General features: G+C 34.0%; 1 long non-coding RNA gene across 2 annotated transcripts in view; it reads right to left on the bottom strand.

The window, feature by feature from the left end:
- Positions 1–25,299, bottom strand: part of LOC145245896 (uncharacterized) — a 260,524-nt gene that overhangs the window by 114,197 nt on the left and 121,028 nt on the right. For both annotated transcript variants that reach the window (XR_013863045.1, XR_013863046.1), the window contains one exon: positions 13,648–13,692. This is a non-coding gene — a long non-coding RNA (uncharacterized LOC145245896). The remainder of the gene's footprint in view (positions 1–13,647; positions 13,693–25,299) is intronic.

Below are 25,299 nucleotides of genomic sequence, written 5' to 3'. Positions count from 1 at the left end.
TTGTGTACAGAAAGTTGTTAGATGAGATAAGTCATCGGTACCGTCGTTTTCAAGCCCGAAAATTAGGACCGTTTAAGATATCCATATCAAGCTCTCTTCAGCCAATACTCATCTCTGAGCCTAACATCATTTATGTTTTACCATTAACTGGTCTCCTTTATGTTGGGCTTGAAACCGACGGTACCAATGTTTTTTGGAACTTCTGTACTATTAAATAAATAAATATTAAGCTCTTATATCGAAAAAGTTTTTCTTTGTAATCGAGCACTTTGTTGGAATTCTTTCCCCAAAAAACAGTAAACAAATATATATATATATATATATATATATATATATATATATATTATGATGGATATTATTTTAAATCTTATCTACATACACATGTGCATCGTCTGGGAAACGTCAAGGTGTAGAATAATTGCTCTGCCTATCACATGACTTGAACCCCCATATCAAAGTCAACATTTAGAACCATGCAGCCGACTCAACAGCTATGGTAAAAGGAAGAGAATAAAGCCTATTTATGTCTTTTGCAGGCAAACATATCAAGAAGTTTATGTTCTGGTAAGGCAGAACTTACCATTACACATTAAATTTAACAGCCTAATAGTGTGTGTGTGTGTGTGTGTGTGTGTGTGTGTGTGTGTGTGTGTGTGTGTGTGTGTGTGTAATATATGTATTATGTATATATGTGGGTGGGTGTGTGTATAATATATATATATATGTGTGTGTGTGTGTGTATATATATATATATATATATATGTATATGTATATATGTATATATATAGTATGGAAAAATATGGTTTACATACTAAAATACACAACATGCAACAAATCATATATAGTGGTCACCCAAGCAGACAGCAGTAGAGTTGCTCTACATAAAAGCAGCATCAAAATACCAAAAACAGAAACTTATTTGTTTCACAACATATTCATACATGCAACAAAAGCAAATTCAAGATCATGTCTATTAATAAAAATAAACATTATTCCTACCTCTTCACACAAGAATAACTTCATAACTAAATTCATACTGGCATTGAGCAATTCATAACACTAGACACACAAGCACACAGAACATTATATATATATAATTTATTTAGTTGTTTATATTTTATTTATTATGTTTACTTTTATTTCGATCACTTATTTTATTTGTTTATTTATTCTTTTTTCCTTTCGGTACTAACGCGCATCTTAACTCAACGCTTACATTAGATGCAACCGTTAAACATGTGAAACGCTAGTCGTTGACAAAATCAGAATCCCCTTACATTATTAAACGTCCATTTTTTTTTTATATATTGATTTGAGCAGTTCGTTTTCTTGCAATTCAGATAATAGGGCCTCACAAGACTGAAACGGTGCGTATTCTCTCTTAATGACGCGGCATTATCTGGAAACCGAAGTATAATACCTCACAAGTAAAAACAACAACTTACAAACTAATTTACAAATGAAATAACTACAAAGAAAAAATGCAAAAACCGATCCATATTTTTATTACGATTACCCGACATTAACTGAAAATACTTCACATTAGAAAAAAGCAGAAACACAATTATATTCAAACCTACAATATTTTGAATAAAACCCACAGAACAGCATTTTGTTTGTTTCTTTCCATTTTCAATTCATATCGTTGGATTTAAAAAAAAAACATATATATATATATATATATATATATATATATAGTAAAATAATTATTAAATACCTACAGACACTAGTGTCTCATCTTTTCGGGAATCATCAGTGCAGGATTAACACTGGTTGATAGATTCGAACCCGGTAACAAAGCCATCTCTGACACCATTAACAAGGGCCAAATCCATTCGGCCACCATTAACTGTGAGAAATATTGTTGAAATTTAAACATTTATTTTTAAACGTTTTTTTTTAAACGTCTGTCTGAGTGATCTAATCATTATATAATGATGTGCACATGCAAGCTAAATTGCCCGATTTATTTCAACTGTAGATTGATGATAAGAAGCGAGCTTCTTAAAGGGGTTGGTATATACAGTGATGATCATATTTATTGGCACGGTAAAATAAAAGTTAAATTTTGTCTAATAAATTCTAAAAAAGGGATTAAATTAAAGAAAATAACAAAGTATATTATGTATTTTTAACTGGCCTTTCCGATGCAGCAATCGGATTTTAGAAAAAATAAATAAAGGAACAACAAACATAATTGCAAAAAACCCTTGTTCAAAATTATTGGCACGATTTATTTAATAATCAATTGTATAGCCTTTGGCCTTGATTACCTTCCTCAGTCGCTTTTCATAGTTTACAACCAAGTTGTTGCACTCTTCAGTAGTAATTTTAGCCCACTCTTCCTGACAATAATCCTCCAATTGAATAAGATTCTTAGGCTTCCTTTGCATTACCCTCAATTTTAATGTTCTCCATAAATTTTCAATTGGATTAAGGTCTGGGCTTTGTGATGGCCACTCCAAAACATTAATATGATTGTCCTCAAGCCATTTCTTAGTCAGTTTAGCCGAATGCTTTGGGTCATTATCTTGCATGAACCACCAACGACGACCAAGTGAGAGCTCTTTAGCAGAGTCTTTCAGGTTTTCATCCAATATTTTAACATAATCTTCCTTTTTTATGCTACCTGTGACCTTAACAAGTCGCCCTGGTCCAGAGGCAGCAAAGGATCCCCAAAACATCAAACTGCCTCCACCGTGCTTCACTGTGGGTATAGTGTTCTTACGCAGGAAAGCTTCGCCAGATTTTCTGTAAATATAAGACACTTTATTATGGCCAAATAACTCTATTTTCGTTTGGTCAGTCCATAGAACACGTTTCCAGAATGCAACATCTTTATCAATATGACGTTTTGCAAAGGCTAGCCTTGCTTTCAGGTGCATAGGCTTCAATAAGGGAGTCTTTCTCGGACGACATGCTTTTAAACCAGCTCTCTTCAAAACTCTACCAACTGTATGTCGAGATACATTCACTCCAGAGGTGCTCTGTTCATCAACAATCTCCCCAACAGAGATCCTTGGGTTTTGTTTTACTTGTCGAACAATTTTCCGTTCATCTCTTGGGGAAAGAATCCTTTTTCTCCCTCTACCCTCTAAACTCATAACGTGGCCTTGCGATTTGAACTTGTTTATTATGGCTCTAACAGTGGATTTGGGAAGGTTTAGCTTCTTTGAAATCTTATCATAGCCCTCCCCATTGGTATGGCATGCTACAACAAGCTTCCTGACGTCTTCGCTGTGTTCCTTAGTTTTAACCATGGCGATTGAAAATTATAATTTAGTCACTTATAATAGTTTAAATAAATCGCTATCTAAAAATTATCTGAAAAAAATTATTCACTGAATTAGCGTTAAACAAGCATAATATGGCTATAAAAAAGTTCAGAAAGCACGTAAACCGGAAATTGATTGATATTATACTGATACTAAAAGAAAAACAAAGCCGTGCCAATAATTTTGAACAAGGGTTTTTTGCAATTATGTTTGTTGTTCCTTTGTTATTTATTTTTTCTAAAATCCGATTGCTGCATCGGAAAGGCCAGTTAAAAATACATAATATACTTTGTTATTTTCTTTAATTTAATCCCTTTTTTAGAATTTATTAGACAAAATTTAACTTTTATTTTACCGTGCCAATAAATATGATCATCACTGTATATATATATATATATATATATATATATATATATATATATATAACTACTTCATTTATTCACATAAATTTAATATACGAAAGTATAGATTTATGCGTAAACTTTAAGTATTTACTTCAAAAGTGCTCATTACGTAGGTAGAGCTAGTTAGTAATTTATAAAATATATATGGCGATTAAGCTACACTGAATATTCTGCGTTTCATCCAACTATAGGATTCGTCAGGCTTATGCGCGAATTGTGTGGTTGTCTCTTGCTTTTATATATGTTGAGGATTTCTAGTTGGCCAATCAGCTTTCTAGTATCTACCGCGCCCCTTCCTATCAACCAATGGGCATGCATTTTATCAAGCAAAGGATCTGTTTTAGAACTAGGTTAGTGGTTTTAGGTAGACGTTCTCCTTTTTTTTTTTATACATATAAATATACCTATATGTACACACATATATACATATATGTATATATACATATATGTGTGTGATCGTTTATGTATATTCATGTTTATTTAATTTATTTATTTGTTTGTTTTCTATTGTTATTGTTAGTTTTAAAGCTATTTTGTATCGCTATCCTAGAGTGATTGGCCAACTAGAAATCCTCAACATATATAAAAGCAAGAGGCAACCACACAATTCGCGCATAAGCCTGACGAATCCTATAGTTGGATGAAACGCAGAACATTCAGTGTAGCTTAATCGCCATATATATTTTATAAATTACTAACTATATATATATACATATATGTGTGTGTGTGTGTGTGTGTGTGTGTGTGATGAGAATAATGGAAATAGTATTCCGACAAAACAGAAATAAAAAGGAACAAACAGATTTATGTGTTCATTAACGTTTCATCTTTATTTCGTCCAGAGGAAGTCCCGAAATAAAGACGAAATGTTGATGAACGCATAACTCGGTTAGTTCCTTTTTATTTCTCTCTCTCTCTCTCTCTCTCTCTCTCTCTCTCTCTCTCTCTATATATATATATATATATATATATATATATATATATATATATATATATATATAATCCGAGGTTATTGTTTTCCAGAGATTAACTAATGAAGTTTAACGAGGTTAATACAAGAGTGCTCAATACCGGAGTAGAGCAGGCTATACTCTTTATTTGATTTTTTTTTTAAATAAGCAGAAATATGTTGCTACACAGTCATGAGCGTGTTTTGGTCAGCTAGTTACCAGTAACTACAGACCTCTTCAGGCCATACAGCTTATACGAAAGTAAAGTTCGCAAGGAAAATATTAGGTCTTCCTCCTCACAGGGAGTTAACATCAGGAGGTTCCATCGAATGTTGTGAAAAATAAGATTTGGTTGTGTGTAAATAAGACTCAATAGGGATGCGGATTTAAGTCTGCGTTGAGATATTCATTCTTATATCTAAGCACAGACTCAAATCCTTACCCCTATCAGGTCTTATTTACATACAACCAAATCTTATTTTTCACAACATTCGATGGAACCTCCTGATGTTAACTTCCTGTGAGGAGGAAGACCTGATATTTTCATTGCGAACTTTGCTTTTGTATAAGCTGTATGACCTGAAGAGGTTTCTAGTTACCGGTAACTAGCTGACCGAAACATGTTCATGGTTGTGTAGCAACATCATAATACTGCTTATGTAAAAACAAATAAAGAGTATATATATATATATATATATATATATATATATATATATATATATATATATATATATATATATCATACATCCATACATACATATGACCAGTTATCATAGGTGCCACAGGACTTATGAAGAAGAACCTGAAGTCCTACCTAACTAATATTCCTGGTGAACCAAGTGCAAAAGAGATTCAGACAATTGCACTTAGGGGAACAGCGAGGATACTAAAAAGAGCTCTCGGTTGGTTTCAATAAAAAAGCGGGGCAATGTTGGCAGCTGGTTTGGCTGCCCCATACCCGGCATTACAATCTTCAAAGGAAGAAAAAAAAAAAAAAAAAAAAATGAACAAGAATGTGTGAGTGGTGACAAAACATATACTCACGCAAAGGAGCGTAGCATCAGTTCCGATTTTTAAAAACTTTTTCTGGTATAAAATTTCTAATTTTTTGTTAGCTTTTATTTATTTATTTATTCTATTTTCTATTTTTACCCGCTCAAAATGCCGCCCCCTGACATGTGCTGCTCATACATTAAGGACAGATTTTTCCGATTCCAATACCTCCAAAAGTTCCGATTTTTAAAATAAACTTTTCCGTATAAAAGTTAATGTTTTGTTAGCTTTTATTTATTTTTTTATATTTTCCATTTTTACCCCGTCAAAATGCCGCCCCCTTGCCATGGGGCGCTCGTAAAATGGGGACACATTTTTCTGATTCCGATACCTCCGAAAGTTCCAATTTTTTACACCCCCCCCGTAAAAAATTCTGATTTTTTTTGTTAGCTTTATTTATTTTTTCTATTTTTAAGCTCTCAAAATGCCGCCCCTGCCGTGTGCTGCTCATAAAATAGGGATACATTTTTCTGATTCTGATATCTCTAAAAGTCCCAATATTTTACAACCTTTTCAGCATAAAATTTCAGATTTTTTGTTAGCTTTCATTCATTTTTATTGTTTTTTTTTCTACCCTCTCAAAATGCCGCCCCCTGGGACGTGCGGCCCGGGGCGAACCGCCCCTCTTGCCCCGCCCTTACTATGCAACTGCTCACACATACATATGGATATATGTACCCACATAGAAAACAACATTGGCCTAAACAAAAGACAGAGGATGATGAAAAAGTAAACAACCTTCATATTATATTTACTAATTTCGACACTCCTAATTCTACATGAAAACATGCACTAAATAATTGACACGCTTCTACAAACTCAAGCATCATGTGCCAAGATATACTGACGATGACTCAGCGGGGAAAAGAGAACTCACTCACTCAACCGGTGCATGTTCACACAGACATCAAACTTTTAAGAAGATTGGATCCATATTTTTTCCAAACTATACTATTTTTTTTTCTCAGAACGTTATTTTATTTACCCCTTTTACAGGAAACCAAAGACAAGGTCAAATGCGGGTTGGATAGAAAGTCTTTCTGTGGAACAAACTTGATTTGAACTTAGCACACCCGAGTTTTCAGTTCTGTCGTTAACCACTTAGCCACCGTCGTCCCCATACACCAAAAAGCATGTTATAAAAATTTAAATAAAAAATTAATTAAAAAAATATAATGCAAAATATTAAATAATAAACCAATTTAAAACAATAATAAATGTTGGTAATTACACTTCTTGAATATATATATATATATATATATATATATGTATATATATATATATATATATATATATATATATATGTATAAAGTAGTCGTTACATGTCTACACTCAGGACCCACACGTTGTATGCACACAGTCGCAAGGAAACAAAGAAAAAGAAAGAATCCAACTCACTCTTTTATTAAATAAATAACAGACATTTATTTACAGGTACTTTTAGCATAACACCTTTATCTTGTCCAAAAAGGTTCTCGTATTCTAATGTGCTTAATAAGACTCTCCTTGAACACGTGGTACTCTGTCTTTGTCCGCCCATATTCAGGATACATCTTTCTTGGTCCATGTGTGTAACACGTCTATCTCTATCTTTCTCTAAGTCACGTTTTCTTTTTTATAATCTTTTTCTTTCCTTCTTCTTCGCTGTGACGTCACCTTGCAGAGATTAATCATTTGCATGCAGCTGCTGCTGCTGTCATACGTGCATCTGCACTCATGTTTGTGTGTGTGTGTGTGTGTGTGTGTGTGATTGCTGTGTTTCCTAGATCTTAAGCCAATGAAACTTCGCTGATTATAAAATAGTGCTCAATCACAAATAGAGCTGTATTATTGCACAATTTTCTTCATTTATGCAAACATTTTAGGCTACATATGTGCATACATGTTTTACCTGAGATTTCTTTTGAAATTCAGCGTAATCGGATGAAATTACAGGTAAAATATGTATACACATATTTAGGCAACGATTGTATCAATAAAGAAACTTATATATATATATATATATATATATATATATATATATATATATATATAGGCACCGCCAAAAATGGCCGCAAAATCAAGTTGTTGTTGTTTTTTAAAACGAAATTACGTTTATTAAAATCCATTATTTCTGAGTAACTTTTTTTTTCCAGAAAGATAAAACCCTGAATTTTATCATATAGAAAACAGAATAATGTAAAACTTTTTCTACTATTTTTAATTCAATTTTAAATGTTAAATTTTCCCAAAAAGTTAACAATTGACATTTTTTGTCTTGCACAAAAAACGTACTTAAATATTTAAAAAAAAAGGGTTTTTGAAATAATTAATTAATTTATTTATTGTCTAACTAAGATTTAGGATGATTTTCTAAGAGAATATGCAAAAATATTATAATATAAGTACCTGAATTTCAAATAATTCCACTTATTCATATAGGTAACCAGATATTCGCGTTGACGTAGAGTTCAGATCGACTCTGTTTACGTTTTCGTCTGATAAAAAACAAACTATGGAAGACCAAACAGGCCAAAAAAAACTTATTTTTCAGTGACGAAAATTTCAATGTATTATTAAGCTGAGGCTGGCCAGTACCAGATGGGTGACCATTTTATATGCGTTTGGTTTTTAATGTGTATGTGTGTGGGGGCCAGACTCCCCAAAATGGGGGGGGGGGCAATTTAAAGCAGAATAAAAAAAAATTATTTCAGCGCGTTTGGTCCACCATAGTCAAAGGCGGCAAACGTTTTCAAACGGGATCGAAAAAAAAGATGCTATTTTTAACACAAAGGGCACAATATTTATCGAATTTTTTTTTTTGGTATCGATTATTCAAAGCATGCCCTGTTTAATAATGGTCATGCATTATTCGGCTCGCTAAAAAAAAATTGTTAATTTATTTATCAAAAATTTTAAAATAGCTTTTTTCGTATAAATATTAAAAAAAATTTTTTTTTGTTTTGCTTAACTTAAATTAATTATTTTACTTAACATATTCACCGAATTTCACACTTCAAAACTCAAAAGCGGGATAATTAAACACAATCGAAGTTCTGATATTCAGACGTCAAAATAAGGTATGCAAACAATTTTTTTTTTTTTTTTTTTTTTTGAATCTATAATTCTGTCCCTTACAACACAATATGTTGATTTCAGTCTCAGATGATTATTTTAAGCATATTTGTTCCCACTTCAAAACAAGGGGGGGTTTTGTAAGCAAAAAAAAATATATATATAAATATCGTTTATGAAAAATAAGTACACTGTTATAAAGTTCATTCTTCTCCTAATAATCGCTGAAAATTTCGTATTGATCGGATAATTACCTGATTTTTGGTAGATTTTTAAAAAGACGGTCCGTCAAAAAGTACTGACCTGCCCCCCCAGTTTTGGCGGTGCCTATATATATATATATATATATATATATAGATGACTTACTTTTATGCACGTAGTAATTATTAATTAATAATTAATATTTAAATAATAAAACAGTAAAAAAAAAAAAACGTTCTAAAATGTGGGCGAAGAAAAATGTAAACAAAGGGCAAATAACTCCTTTCCTATAATAAGAGAAATCGCCCAGGGAGCTAAATTTAGAAATTAATTGCTAATAAAAAAATAAATAAAAATTCATACAATCATATATATATATATATATATATATATATATATATATATATATATATATATATATATATATATATATATATATATATATATATTAGTTATGTGTTATGTTGAATAATTGAATGCTGAGAAGTTGAGAAATTAATGACAACTGAACTAATTGAATAAAAATATTTTCTTTTTAATTCAGCTTTTCTTATGCTTTAGGTGAAAAGGCAAAAAAAAAAAAAAAAAAAACCCTTCCTTCAGAATTAATCGGTGATAACCAGACTTTTAATGTCGCATTATCAGTTGCCTTTAACAGATGTGAAAAAAGATAGAAATACCCCCCCCCCAATCAGTGTTTACTTACAAAATACACCCAGGATGATCTCGTCTTAATAAATATATAAATAAAACAGTACATGTGTGTATGTGTGTCTGTGTGAAAACATTTAATCGCTAAACCATTAAACTACTGATCACATAACACTGAAATTAACAGGAAATAGTAATTATACACCAAGGATGGTTTATAACGAGTAAAATATTTGGATGGATGAATAATGCAGAAGTAAACAAGTTGAAATGCAAAATGTTCATTTCAACTTGCCTACATAAAATGAACATTATTTGAAAACCAGAAAAGGCGAAGGAAAATTTTATTAAATGATAAAAATTATTTTTTGTGTCTAAGACTTTCGGTGTTAACACACCCTTATCAGAGAAGACTGTTGCTTTTATTGTTTTTTTTTTATTGTTTTTTTTTATTGTTTTTTTGTTTCTTAGATTCTAAAGTCCTCGAGATTAAGTCCCTGAGGATATATTTAAAGATTTACAAAAAATCGGAATCAGTAATTGTATTGGAATCGGCAATTTGGAATAGAATCAGGAAAAATATTGAAATCTTTCTAAGCAAAGAATTCCTATTTTTGCTGAGGATTATATGAACTAAAAGTGTCGACATAGTAATATCAGATTGGTTCTTCATAATAAAACGGATCTGTACCGAAATTTTAATATGCTGGAGGAGCTGTTTTGCATGAAAAATAAATATTTGAATTTTGGAATGTAGCTATGTAGCTATACTGTTATTCTTTTAAATATACACACACATATATATATATATATATATGGACAATGTCAAAAGATTGTTAATTCACTGCCTGTATAGTCCAACAGTTAGAAGCTTCGACTGTCGTTTGGGCGGTCGGGTTTCGATCCTGGCTTGAGGTAGTTGCTTGTCTAGCCGCACTGATGAGCTGTGAAACAGCAAAACAATATCGTATGTGGATGACTATAATGCTCCCTATCTTGGGTTGAGCATATTGGGAAGTGATAAACAAATTACCATTAGCATATTAAGCGATGCTCTTTGTGTAAACAAATTGAGCTTAGGCATTTGGACAATGTCAAAAGATTGTTAATTCACTGCCTGCCTAGCAGCAGCTGTATAGCGCAAGGATTAGAAGATCTGACTGTCGTTTGGGTGGTCAGGTTTTGATCCTGGCTTGAGGCAGTTGCTTGTCTAGCCGCACTGATGAGCTGTGAAGCAGCAAAACAGTAATGTATGTGGATGACTATATATATGTGTGTGTGTGTGTGTGTGTGTGTGTGTGTGTGTGTGTGTGTGTGTGTGTGTGTATTATACAAAGGTATCCATTTATAAATAAAAAGCTTACTGTAATAAGATATATATATTTTTAAATTATAGAAACGAGTATAACAGGCGATGGTGTCATTAGTATGACTGAAAGAGAAAAATGAGTGAAACATATAGAGGTTTAGTCCATCACAATATTTTTAAAACATAAATAAATTATATAATCCATCTCATTTCGAAAGATTAGAGATCTTAACAACTTTTAAAAATGGAAAATACTGCAGTAATAGTAGGTATTTGCTTCCCCACGAAAGCAAAATGTGACACAAGGTCGTTTTTAATGTGGGGGAAAACTAGCTCCCCAAAAGGAACACTCTGAAATTAGGCAAAATTAAAATTGCCTTAGTATATTAACTCGGGTGTCACATCAAAACAGATACTACACTCTAGTCCTGGCCTGTGTCAGATAATATTGCATTAATAGTAAATAATAAATTACCAACAATTACAGCCGATACCATAACATGAAATCGAAACTAAAACTTTGAGATCTTCAGTCTGAGAGTCTTTTAACTGACCTATTTGAACTTTCTTACAAATAGAACTTAAACCATTACCTTCACAAGTATGAAGTTGTTATATAGTGTGACGTCATCAATTTATATCATGTTTCAAAACATGAACTCAAACGTAAACAATGATGAAAAATAAATAAATGAATGAGTAAACAGTATTGGGACGATTAATTGGAATCGGAAAAATCAGAACTTCTGGGGTATCGGAATCAGAAAAATTTGTGCCTATTTTCCGTTGCCGAAAATGATTCTTTTAAATGTCTTTTTTATTTGTACGTGTTTTTTATGCTGCACATTTATAACATGCGTTTTTTATGGTAACTGGGAAACAATAACAGCTTCATAGTTAAATACTTAGAGGTTTATAAAGAATTGGAATTTGTAATCGTCCCATCACTAGTAAACATTATTAATAATGTTTGGAAATTGTTTCAATAGTCCAAGCCAATTTATTTGGCTTTAGCTAAGTATGGTACGTGGTTTGTTCACAATTACATAATCATCCTAGTCTAGCAAAAATATGAGGAAGCAAATTATATATGAATAAAAATGTTTTTTGTTCATAATTATTTTATCATTGACGCTTATTCAGTTCTCTACGACCCCCCCTCCCTTTTCTCTCTATTTCTCTTCAAAGCATGTCAACTTCATATTTCTTTATGCAAATCTTTGCAATAATTAGTGAAGTCTACAAGAATTTTTTAAGCTGCATTTGTCGAATATAAGCTGGGAAATAAGACAGACCTGCATCGATCGTCCATTTTTTCCACAATCACACATTATTGTGGCGATTCCGTATCCCTAAATTGTAAATCGTATTTGTGCATGAAATAAAACAGATTCTTGGAGGATTATTGTTTTTTGATATTTTAAGCATGATTGGAAAGTCCAAGAGAATCGTCGGTTTTGCAAAGAAATCGAAGTTAGAATGTAAGGAGTCCACGTTGAAGTCAGAGTTTTTAAATTTCCAAAGAACTTCAGAACAATCCAGAGACATTCTGAATATTGGAAAACTTAAAAATAAAGAATCGGAGTCAGAGTCAGAGTTGGACATTTTTGGAATTCTAGGATTTTGGATCGGAATTTTTGCAATATAAGGATTGAAACTTATACCTTCTGAGTAGACAACCTGAGTTTTAAGGTCAGAGATTGTGTCGCGTTAAAAAAGCACATCCTTGTTATGCACAATGATAAGAGTGTTTGCTAATGGGCTGAGAGACTGGGGTTCAATCCTCCAATCAAGTCATACCAAAGACTTTAAAAAATGGTACTTAATGACCTCTCGCTAAACACTCAGCATTATAAGGGAGAGGATTAAGGACAAGTGGAGTAATGCTAGAAATGGTGTAGCAGCTAATAAAAATGGAGTCTCTGAGTTGCCCTCGACTATAGTCGGTCACTTAGTCTTCTTTAAAATATAAAATATTTTTTAGTAATAATTTTAGGAATAACTTGATGATGATTTGATAAAACATGTTAATTTTTTGGTATAATGATAAGCATGTTCACTAATTGGCCGGAAAACCAGAGTTCAAATCTCGGACGAGTCATACCAAAGACTTAAAACGATGGTACTTAATATCCCCATTGTTAAACGCTCAACATTAAAAGGGGAAGATCGGTGGTAAGTGGAGTAATCCTGACACTAGAGTGGCGCCTTCTTCTACACCTCGGTGTAGCAGCTAATTAAAAGGGAATCTCAAGTTGCCTTCAACTATAGTTGGTCAGTTCTGCTCTATCAATACTCGTATGGTAGGTGTGCGACTGAGTTCCAATCTATGGTCCCTCCCCATAAAATGTTTGCAACAAATATTCGCCCAGTTAAAACAACTGCCAACAACTTTTCTCAATCTCTATCCATGCCAAAAGCTAAACAAAAATTATCTAAGCAGAGAGTTTCTTTCTTAAAACTGTTCGTCTGTAGAACGTAATACCATGTTTGTTTTCTGGCTGACTATAACATGCTCGTCTTCAAATCTAATGTGAATAAATTCCTATTGAGTCGTCCATTTAGATAATCTATCCCTACCAAGTTCCACCATAACTGATCTTGTTGTTTCACCATCTACCTAACACTTAACCTTTATCCTTGAGTGGCCTCTGGGCCTTTGTAAGTGGTGACCCTCCAAGTAAAAAAAAATAAAAAATCATTGTCATTTGTGTTTTCAGTTTTATATTAAAAATAAATAAATAACTTACCGGAAAATGTATTTAATTTCAATAGTAACTCCAAGGATCCGTGAACTGAAATAAGATTGATGATAAAAGTTAAATAAAAGAAATACATAAATGATGTACACTAACAAAACAGTATTTATTCATAACTAGTGGGGCCTGTGGAAATTCCGTAGCAGACTCTTTCATCCCTATACACAATAAAAGAGGTGCAGTTTTTCCCTCTGGACCAAAATACTGTAGGTTTACAACAACAGATGCAACATACAAATTTATTATGTTTACACTATTAGTCATTACCTTATTCAACTATAGAAAGAAATTTTAGACACATTAATTCGTAATATTAAAACATTACATTTATTCCTTGGAGTGACATCACCATCATTGTCATAACCTACAGAGGAAGTAGTTCCCATTTTTCCCCCCTACTCGCCAAGTTCTCCCACCGTCACCCACTTACACCACATATTTATACTCACAGTAAACTTAAATTTAGATCTCTTCCTACGTAATTGACCTATTCATATTTGACATAGAATTTACCTTCTGTTCTTTTATACTAAAAATACTAACGTCTCCCCATACTTGTATGTAATATATTGATGTTAGCATTCTGTGGATGTTCAACATGACTGGAGACGCCCTGATATTATTGTAGCTCTTTTGTTAAAACTGCAAAACTATCTAAGCTATCAGGGACACCCAGCACAGCCCGGTCCGGTCGTAAAATATGCTTAAATACGATATTTTTATATAGCAAAACTTTATATAGTACATATAAAAAACTAGTAACAAAATACAGTACAGTATATAACACATGTATATAATCAAATAACATTATAAATAACACCATAAGGCGAGGTAAATACTGTAACTAGGGGCCAGAAAACATCGTATTCCACATCGTAACCTGAAAAACCTGTATTCTAGAGGCCACCGTATTCCGGGGTTCTACTGTACTTTATTCGTTATGATGTGGTCCTTGCAGACAATTATAGTATACATTTTGAGAGCCTTAAAACTATTCTTGTTTTTGAATGTACAATCTTTGTGCGTATCACTATTGATATGACTTATTGCTACATACATACATACATACATACATACATACATACATTCATGTACATGTATAACAAAAAGGTTTAAGGGTTCCAAAATTCGTACTAGAATGGTCTGCAGAATACAGTGGTATATCGTCTCTTCTCTTTTATCTATCTATTTCTATCTATCTGTCTATATCAATAAAATAGGATCAATTCTCCCCCCCCCCACAAAAAAAAACATACCTTGGCAAACACAGATACCACATATAAATTAATTTATCTATCTTCTTCTATATGAATAAAATAGGACCAATTATTCCCCTAAAGAAAAAAACATAGCTTGGCAAACGCAGACGCCACATATAAATTCATTATGATCAGACTGTTGGTCACTATCTTATGTAGGTTTCGCACATATTTGTATTCGCATTTATCTGTTATAATAAAATCTTATATTATTTCCAAGGAGTACCATAAGCTAAACCACGTCTATATTAAAGGTGGTAGCACATTTTTTCCTCCCTAATTATTTTCTCCTCCAACTCTCCCAATCATAATCAGCAAGTTCTTTCCATTCGTCACAACTTTTACCCACGAGCTGTCCATAATTGCTTCTTAGATAAATACATTTTACATTATTATTATTATTTTTTTTTTATTAGTTTTCAGTTCTGAAAATAATTGGTTGTCCACTTGTGTTTCTTAGAATAAGAAATCATGAGTTTACAGTCATTTCCGAGCGATTACACACAAAAACAAGATGGCGTCACTCATCCCACAAAACAAATTGGCCTATTCATTTACAAAAGCGCATTCGCACAGAGGTAAACACCTGTGAAATTTTTCTCACGCTTCCTTTATATATAGTTAGCATTTGTTTACAGCGTTATTTTTTTTTTATTGTTACTTTTACTTTATTACATTTTGTTGATCTTAAGTGTTTTACATAGCCATATACAATACCGTAAACATTATTAGTATCATCATTATTATTGTTGTTGTTGTTATTATTCGTATTTGTAGTAGTAGTAGTAGTAGTAGTAGTAGTAGTAGTAGTAGTAGTAGTTTCATTTGTGGTTATTGTTAACATTCGCATTTCCTTGTATCGGATAAAGTGTTAGGCAAAATTCAGTTCTAAATGAAACTCTTCAGGAGGTTGAAGGTTCAATCCTCAGTGCGAACGACACTAAGAATACTATTGCGAATTACTTAAAGCTTCTGCCCGGTCATGGCTGACTAAACTAAAGCAATGCTACTCCCATGGATTAAATAAAAGTTTCCGTTCAAAATTGCTTTTTCTTGTATTGAAACAATTGCAAACAACGCTCTAAATTGTTGATGCACTGTGCTTTTTGATCGACTTAGCAAACAGATCACCCACTTTGAACACAGCTGTCTCATTCGGAAATGTTCATACAAAATGGTGATTACACTGCCTTCTGATATCTTCAACTCCTTTAGTATATCACGCAACTTCAATTTACAAATTGACCAAAACAAGTTTCTGGACATTTTTTATGCTGCATTTAGATGGCTTGAGCCTTCAGCATCATGTGTGTCTATACGGCTATGTTTAAAGTCAACATACCACCTCTTAACCATTGTCTCCGCTGGATCAAATAACACATATCAAGCCACTGCTTTGCTTGAACAGTATTTTTCCCATCAGAAAGCAATGCTTTATCTCTATATGAAATTCAGATTTTTCATTGTTTTGGAAAATTTCAACAGTAGTTTCATATCTATAATTTGTGAAATATTAAGGGCTAAAATTTTGACACATGCCATTTGAAGGTTAGTATTTTATAAAAATCGCATGGATTTTTTTTTTTTTAGTCACGACATCTGTTTGTCAGGCCTGGTGTTTATTTAGTGATATGTTAAAACTTGGCTAGTCGGAATCAAAGTTTGATCAGTTAGCATATGTCCAACTCATAAAATTTTCTAGAATTAATTTTATATATTAGACTAGCAGGGCTAGTCGGTGTTGCCCAGGACTATAAAAAATACTAAATATAAGTTACATACATTATTTAACATCTTTATACCCCCCCCCTCTCTCTCTCTTTCTCTTTCTGGCCGTCTCTTCCCCTTTTCTCTGTCTCATTTGTCTGCCCTTCTCAACCCTCTTTCACCTCTGCTCGATCCATTCTTATCTCTTGTTTTAATGTGTTCAAAAAGTAATAATGTAATTCAGTAGCTTTAGCTATTTCTTTTTTAAATGAAACTGTAATTTTACATGCTGGACAACCCTAATAAGAACGAAACACAATGACATTTTTCATGCCGGGTAATTCCGGTTTCTCACCTGCTTTCACAATGATATGAAGAGAAATTATGTTGATAATGAAAATAGTTCAAAGAGATTAAAATGTAATAAGCATCATTTATATTTAAGTAGAACAAAAGATTCTATTACCTCTTCCACACATACTCATTCGCCAAATATAATACAGTCATTTTTATAATGAACATTTGGTACTGATGCCGAGAGAAGGTGCCGTGCTATTTTTTAAAATAGTTTTTTCAAGTTAAATTCAAGTTTTACGGTATCTTTTGCTTATTAAATTGTTAGGCAAAAGTACAAATAGTTACGAAACATCCTCCCCTCCTGATGTTAAGAACGGGTTTCTAAGTAATAATGCTATTATTTCAGCATGGTATCTTCTCTGCATAGCATTGACAATTTTACTGCTCCTTGACAATGCCGAGTAAAACAAAAATTTTTGCTACTCCCCTCCTCTACCTTATATTTTGCTAGTGTACACACTAACCTTCAAATAATAGTCATAAAATTACACCAGTAAATAATTTTTCATATATATATATATATATATATATATACTCACATTCACCCCTAACAAAGCATATCGCCACTTGGACGTAAAGCCCCACTATTTGGGGCCATGCCAAGGAAATATTAACAAGATGTTGGTTTATGCTACATTTAAACTTCTGCATATCAGTACAGCTAGGGAAACAGTTAGCAGGAAGGAAATTCCAAAGTCTAGCTGTTTGAGGGAAGAAACTATTAGAGTAGAAAGTTTTCTGGCATTTAGGGACTTCAATAGTGAAGGGGTGTGATTTTGTTGCTAAGCAGGTTTGTCGGGGATATGTACATCGAGGGAGCACAAGTGCAACAAGTTCATCAGAGCACATTCCATTAAAATACTTGTAAAATAGGCAGAGAGATGCAATATTGTGGCAATGAGACAGGGATAGAAGCTTAGGTGTACAAAATTGGACCTATTAGAGTGAAGACTTTTTTGGACCCTATTCAAGAGGGAGAGACTAGTGGTAGATGCACTAGCCCACATGTGGCAACAATACTCCATGCATGGGCGAATGGTGGCCTTGAAGAGGTACAGGATACTCTCAGGTTGGAGTAGTCTTCTAGCATGACAGAGGTAACCTACCATCTTTGCAGCAGCCTTTGCAATGTCCTCAATGTATTTGTTCAAGTTTATATTACCCGTGAATGTTAGGCCGAGGAGTTTGAACGAAAAATGCTTAGGTAGGGTATCATTTGTCATGTATATCAGTAGTTAGAGAGGCTTCTTGTAAATGTTAAAGGAAAACAGCTTAGTCTTACTAGCATTAAATGTTACTATCCATTTACGGCCCCAATCCATTACGGTCTGGGGGTCATTTTCTAACGATTCTACCATTAGATTTGTGTACATGAATTCTTTCCTTGTGCATGTCATAGAACGTTGGATCATCAGCAAATATATATCCATATATAAATATATATCCATATATAAATAATTATAATTTCTTATGACCTAAAGAAAAAACAATCTACCGTGGACTTTTTAAAAAAAATTTTTTTTATTGCATTTTCACCCCAGACAAGGCACAGTACTACTTTGATATAGGAGGCTACTATTTGGGATATAATTGCAGGAATACTATGTAGGGAGTTGAGCAGAAAGATGTCTGTTCATATTACACTTGAAAACTATTAGAGTAGAAGGCTTTATTTCTTTCTAAATACATTTCAGACACAAGAGGGCGTATGGTTTGTTATTTGTTTTCCAATATAAGTATCTTTATTGCTTAAGGTTTTAAAAATTTCGATGGGATAATTAGACTGAACTGCTAACAGCTTCCTGCATTTTTTTTATCTGTACCTAAAACTAAACGAAAATTTCATGAGCAAAGTTTCTTTCCAAGAACTGTCCATCTGTGGAATGCAATACCACAATGCATCTGTAACAGAGTGTGTGTGTACGCATGTGAAAATATCAGCAGGAGCTGAAAAATAGTTGGCTAGCGAAAATATTAGCAGCAGCAGCAGCAGCAGCAGCAGCAGCCGTTAAGGCACATATTCAAATTAGCAAGTGTGTGCAAGCTTGCATCACAAGAAAAGGAGAGAAAAATATTCTCTGTGATCAACAAGAAGAGCAAAGTGCACACAGGGTAAGATGGACGTGTGAAAGTCGAGAGCAAGAAAGTGCTGGCTGGCGTTGGCATCAGCGTCGGCATCGGTGGGCAGCGACAAAGACTTTTAAGAAAAGCACATATATGTGCGAAGAGACTTCGGAACGATAATGAAATATGTTGTTTTGGAAGAACCACAAATAAATGTATTCAATTTGCACTTTAAAAAAAAAAAAAATGCTGAGTCGTATTTCTTTCTTTTTTTTTGTTTGTTCCTTTGCGACAGTACCAGACGGCAGGGGGTCCGAGAGAGGTTTGAACTGTAGCGCCACAGTTAAAAAGTTACGGCCATGCCACGTTACACATGTACCTAACATTTAACGCTTATCCTAGAGTGGCCTCTGTGCCTTGATAAGTGATGACCTTCCAAGTCGAAAAAAAAAAAAAAAAAAGAAAAACAACAAAACAACATGCAAATCATTTCTGATGATTTAAACAAAAAAAGTCCAACTTTTGACTTTGCCTTTTTTTTAAAGCTCTTATTAACCCCCAAACAAAGCGTATTGCCACTTGGACGTAAGGAGCTATCATGTCTACAGTGGACTGTATAGTAAGTTGAACAACAAGATATTTGTTCACATTACATTTAAACTTCTACACATTAGTACAGTCAGGAAAGCAGGAAACATAAAGGGAATCAGCAGTCAGAGTGAAGAAACTATTAAAGTAGAAAGTTTTTCGACATCTAGGATTCTCGACTGAAGGGGTGAGATTTTGCCACTTGTCAGGTTAATTTTCTTCCCTTGATTATTGGTAGGTAAAAGGCTAGACATTAAGAAAAATGATGCCAGACTTTTGAACATCAAAGACGTTAGTGGATGTGAATGCAAACCGGAAAACTTTTTTAAAAAAAGGAGAGAAGAAAAAACGTATAAATCGGTACAGAAAAAAAAGAAGAAAAAAAAGAAAACGCTCCCCTTTTCCCTTATTCTTATATGTGACGAGATGGATATATATTTACCAATAAATATATATTTCTCTTTATTATAGAGTGCAAGAATCTCTGTAGACATCAAAATAGTTTTGCAATCGAGTGTATTTTACTTTCATTTCTTGTAAGTATATCACCATCCCCTTCCTAAAGAAGAAGGTGATACATGGGAAAATGACAGTATAACCGCAGAATAGATACAATATTAGCATTATCTCCTCCTCCAAAATAAAGAGAAGGTAATACCTGGGAGGAGAGTATCACAATGAATGCACATATGAGAAGGGAATGCCTGCCTGAATAGATATTATATTACTCCCTTCACCCTCCTTCCTGAAAAGAGAAGGCAATCCCTAGGAGGATGCTGTCATGATTACAGAACAGATATTGCACTACAATCCTTTTTCTCTCAGAAGTGAGCACTGAACGACAGTACATTACCAAATCTATATTAGAAATAGAAATAGGGATGTATTTTAAGGTTAAGTCAAGCGATTTAATAAAAACAGTTTAGTAAGGATTCTTTTTTTTTTTTTTTTTTTTTGCAGATGGGAATAATAATTTGACATTTGGGTATAATTGAAACGTTGGCTTGGTTGGCACTGAAGCCTTTGATAATTGCCCTGTCTATTAAAAGTGGGAGAGAGGGGCGGGGAGAAGATGAATTGAAATTGCGTTTCATGGGAAGTTCTGGGAATTAGGATCCATTTTGATACATGAGGGAAGGGAAGTATTCAATATGCAAAGTGGATGTTGCCACTTTGAGGAATGAGAAGTATTTATCCAATGAAAACAATTGTTTCATTTGCTTGGCAGGGCTTTTTTTTTTTTTTTTTTTTTTTTTTTTTTTAATTTTTTTTTTAGGCCTCTGGTGACTTGTGGGAAAATCAGAAGGAGAAAAACAAATGCCTGTCCAAGGATCAGGTGGTAGGGAATGCTTGAACAGTTCACATAAAATAAAATTAGTACTATAGGTCAAGGTTTCCCAAACTTCAGGACACCCTGGAGCCCCTGAGCAGGGCTAAGTTTTTTCATGGAGCATAACAAGATGATTTTTAAAATAGTCGTTTCAGATGTCCTTATTTTCTCTCCCTTTCTCTATCTTTGTAACCATATCACTAATAAGGCTGCTGGAGGTAAACGTTTTACCTGGGCCGACGTTCTCTGGCTGATGGTCAGGGACTCGAATCTTAGATTAACCCCCAAGGAGGCTGTCCTCCAAGCAGATGCAAAGTATTGAGGTTGCTGTATTACTATTTGGTTTCTGGACCGTGCAGTAGCTTCTGGTGGGGGCCTCTCCATGCCATATTAGTGGGTAATTGTTATGGCTTTATCTTATCATGGTTTCAAAAATCATTCTTTGTTCCTTTTTTTCTCTACTCTGCTCAAACAACTGCCGACCTTCTTCATATCTTTCAACCCTCACAAAATGAAAAATCAAAAATGTAAAATGTTTTTGACTTGTGATGGGGGTAGATATTTATTTGCTGCCCACCTCAGCAAAATGTGGCACAAGGCCGGAAAGTGAGAACCCCGCAGGCTCCCCTAAAGGAGGGGCACTCCTGCAATTTTAAAAATTGCCTGAGTAACCCCGTCGGCATTCCCCGGTCGGGGCGCCTCAGGCAGCAAGCAATAAACTTGCCCCACCGGAAAGCCCGGTGGCAAGGCCTGGGAGGGTGGACCTCCTAGGTATTACCCAGGCGGTGTACCTCAGTCCAACAGGTGCTGACCGGTTCCCGGCCCCTCACCTTTTGGGCTGAGTGTCAAGTGACGAATCCTTGACATGTACTACCCTGTCTCCCTGCAGCCGAAGCCGCTAGGAGACCTCCCCATCAGACGAGTGATGGGGGTATGAGAGGAATGGATTCGCCAATCACTTTTATAACCAACGGCTGTGCTAAACAACCAATCAAAACGTCGCAAAATTATTATAAAAATCGTTGAATTTTGGATTCAATCAGTTCACCATTTGCTAGGTCACAGACTGCATTTAATTCTTCGCCACCATCTTGGTTACTGATCTGAACTACACCACCATCTTTGTTCAACACACAACAAACTTAATATAAAACAAGATTAAACCCAGAACTCCAATTCCCAACATAGACCCCCACTACCAGGTCTCCTTCTCTAACATCAGGGGTCTACGTTCCAACCTTCCAGAGATTGAAATCCAATTACAGGAGACAGAACCAGACTTATCCTTCCTGTGCAAAACTGGCATTAGACCGACCGTTTCTCTAGATGAGTTTGCAATTTTCAGATATTCAAATTTGAGATCAAAATCTAACCCCCAAAATCGTCATGGACATGGAATATACCTTAGAGATAATTTTCCATGTGGTAGGGACATCTCCAGAGAAGATCCTAATTTGTCCTACATGTGCTTCAAAGTAGCACTTGCTCACAGCACAGCATTCATATTTGCTCTCAACAGAGTTACTATCATTGAAAGTATCTCAGAAAAAATTGACTATATTCTGTCTACCCATCCCTCGGCTTACATTCGATGTTCATAATGTTGAATGGCTAATCCACTCAAACAAGACAGATAATGAGGGGAGATATTTCTGATCACTCGGTGTCTCCATTAAAATAAAAACAAAATGTAATCAGTCCTCTGATGTACCTCTCCATCGTACTGTGTACAGATACTCTATGGCTGACTGGGATGACTTCCGAATATTCATATCAGATATACCTCTGCACTCCATGTTAAAAAAGAATGTGTCCTCTATAGTATCAGACCTGACTGAATGATTAACTCTGGGTATAGACCGCTTCATACACTCCAAAAATCTAGCTAAAACCCAACAGCCAGCCGTGGTTCACTCCAGAATGCACTGTCACCATTGTGCACAGAAATCACTTTTTCCATTGTTTTCAACGTAATAGATGTGAAACTAAAGCCAGCTTTAGGACTGCCAGCACCTATTATAAAAGCAACTATTATAAAAGCAACTATTTTAAAAGCAACTATTATAAAAGCAACTATTATAAAAGCAACTATTATAAAAGCAACTATTATAAAAGCAACTATTATAAAAACAACTATTATAAAAGCAACTATTTTAAAAGCAACTATTATAAAAGCAACTATTATAAAAGCAACTATTATAAAAGCAACTATTATAAAAGCAACTATTTTAAAAGCAACTATTATAAAAGCAACTATTATAAAAGCAACTATTATAAAAGCAACTATTTTAAAAACAACTATTTTAAAAGCAACTATTTTAAAAGCAACTATTATAAAAGCAACTATTATAAAAGCAACTATTATAAAAGCAACTATTATAAAAACAACTATTATAAAAGCAACTATTATAAAAACAACTATTATAAAAACAACTATTATAAAAACAACTATTATAAAAGCAACTATTATAAAAACAACTATTATAAAAGCAACTATTATAAAAGCAACTATTATAAAAGGGTAATAAAAAATGCAAGAGATTCATATTCTCAGTACATCAGGTTTAAAGTAGCGAAGCAGCGGCTTGGCTTCCACTGGTTTTGGTGAATAGCAAAAGATCCTGAACAGAAGCGTGTCCTCTATCCTCACCATCATCAATGGACCTGAGGTAATCTCGTCAACATCTGACAAAGCAAAACTCTTTGCCAAGAACTTTGCAGCAAATTATACCCTTTGCAATCAGGGCTGCTTACCCTGTGACTGAAAACACACTAAGCAACATAAACATTTCTGTATGTGATGTTGCCCAGCTTATCAAAAACCTTGATTCTAGTAAAGCAACTCGCCCCGACGACATTTCAGTCATAGTGCTCAAAAAGCTTCAACTGGACTAGCTCCCATACTTACAAAACTATTTAAACGTTGCTAGCTTTGGGGAAGCCCCATGTCTTGACAAGTTTCTGAAACTGACCTTCACTCCTGATCTAAAATGGAATAAATACATCAAACCGGTTCCCAAGATCGCTGGAAAGGTGGTTGGATCACTCTACTGCTCCAGTAGGTATCTCACTTCCGATGCGATCCTCTATCTATATAAAAGCCAGTTGCACCCTACAATGGAGTACTGTTGCCACATCTAGACAGGAGCTGATCAGCACACCCTATCCTGCCTTGATATTCAAAATCGGCTCCGAAACCTGATAGTAGATGCCCTTTTTTCTTCCCTGCAACCCTTTTGCCACAAAAGAGACGTCACAAGCCTGTCTCTGCTCTATCGTTATTTTAATGATAAGTGCTCATCTGAACTCCAATCTATGGTCCCTCCTTGCCAAACTTTCACAAAAAACACTTGACTAGCTACAACCACTATATATGATTCCCCCACTCCTTATCTGTGCCTAAATATAAACGCAAATTCCATGAGAAAAGCTTCTCTCCCAGAACTGTTCGTCTTTGGAACAATGTTCTGCTGGCATGCTTCCTGGCTAAATACAGCATGGTAGCCTTCAAATCTTATATAAACAAGTTCCTGTTGTCGTCTTCATAAATGATCAAATTCTACCCAATTTATACCATTGACGATTACTTCACTACCACCTTACATCCATTAACCCTTATCCTTGAGTGATCTTCGGGCCTTGATAAGTGGTGACCTCAAGTAAAAAAAAAAAAAATGAAAAATATTAATTTCAAATGTCAACTTATACTTGTTCATTAGTTGTTTTTGTTCGTGATTATTTTCATATGTACAACCATTTTTTGTTTTTGACTATACAAAAATCGTATTTTTTTAGCTTATTTTTTATTTACTTTTTTCATGAACCCTCCATAAACTCTTTTACACCTGTAGTTATGTATCATATCTCTTTCAAGTAAAAAAGTTAATCATTAAATGTCTCCAGGCATTTAATTTTTCTATATAAAACATTGGATCCTCTTTAAGAAAGGACTTCCGGGGCCTCTCAGCCTCACTCACAGAGCAAACCCTGCTATAGCTTATCCAGAAATAATGGAGGTATTTTTAAAAAAAATTCCCTTCGAATGTTTATAACAGGGAAAGCAATTTAGTTAGTACAATTAGAACATACTATGGCATGTTACTGTTAGATACAACTTAAAAATAATAGAGTTACTTCCCTTGGACTGAAGAAATGAGAGTTATCAACCTTGGGAAAAAGAAGATCCACCATGACAGTTTTGAGAGTAAAACAAATGTGTTTGCATCACAGACTTTAATCATTATGCATCCAGCGGCATAATACGTTGACACACTGGTTTTTGTTAGATCCTCAAAGTTAAGCAACGTTGAGACTGGTCAGTACCAGATGGGTGATAAT

Source organism: Euprymna scolopes, chromosome 23, assembly GCF_053919585.1.
Source record: "Euprymna scolopes isolate OS-2025 chromosome 23, ASM5391958v1, whole genome shotgun sequence".
NCBI classification, from domain to species: domain Eukaryota; kingdom Metazoa; phylum Mollusca; class Cephalopoda; order Sepiida; family Sepiolidae; genus Euprymna; species Euprymna scolopes.
Note: the sequence above shows the minus strand (reverse complement) of the source record. Positions and strands in the feature narration are given on the sequence as shown.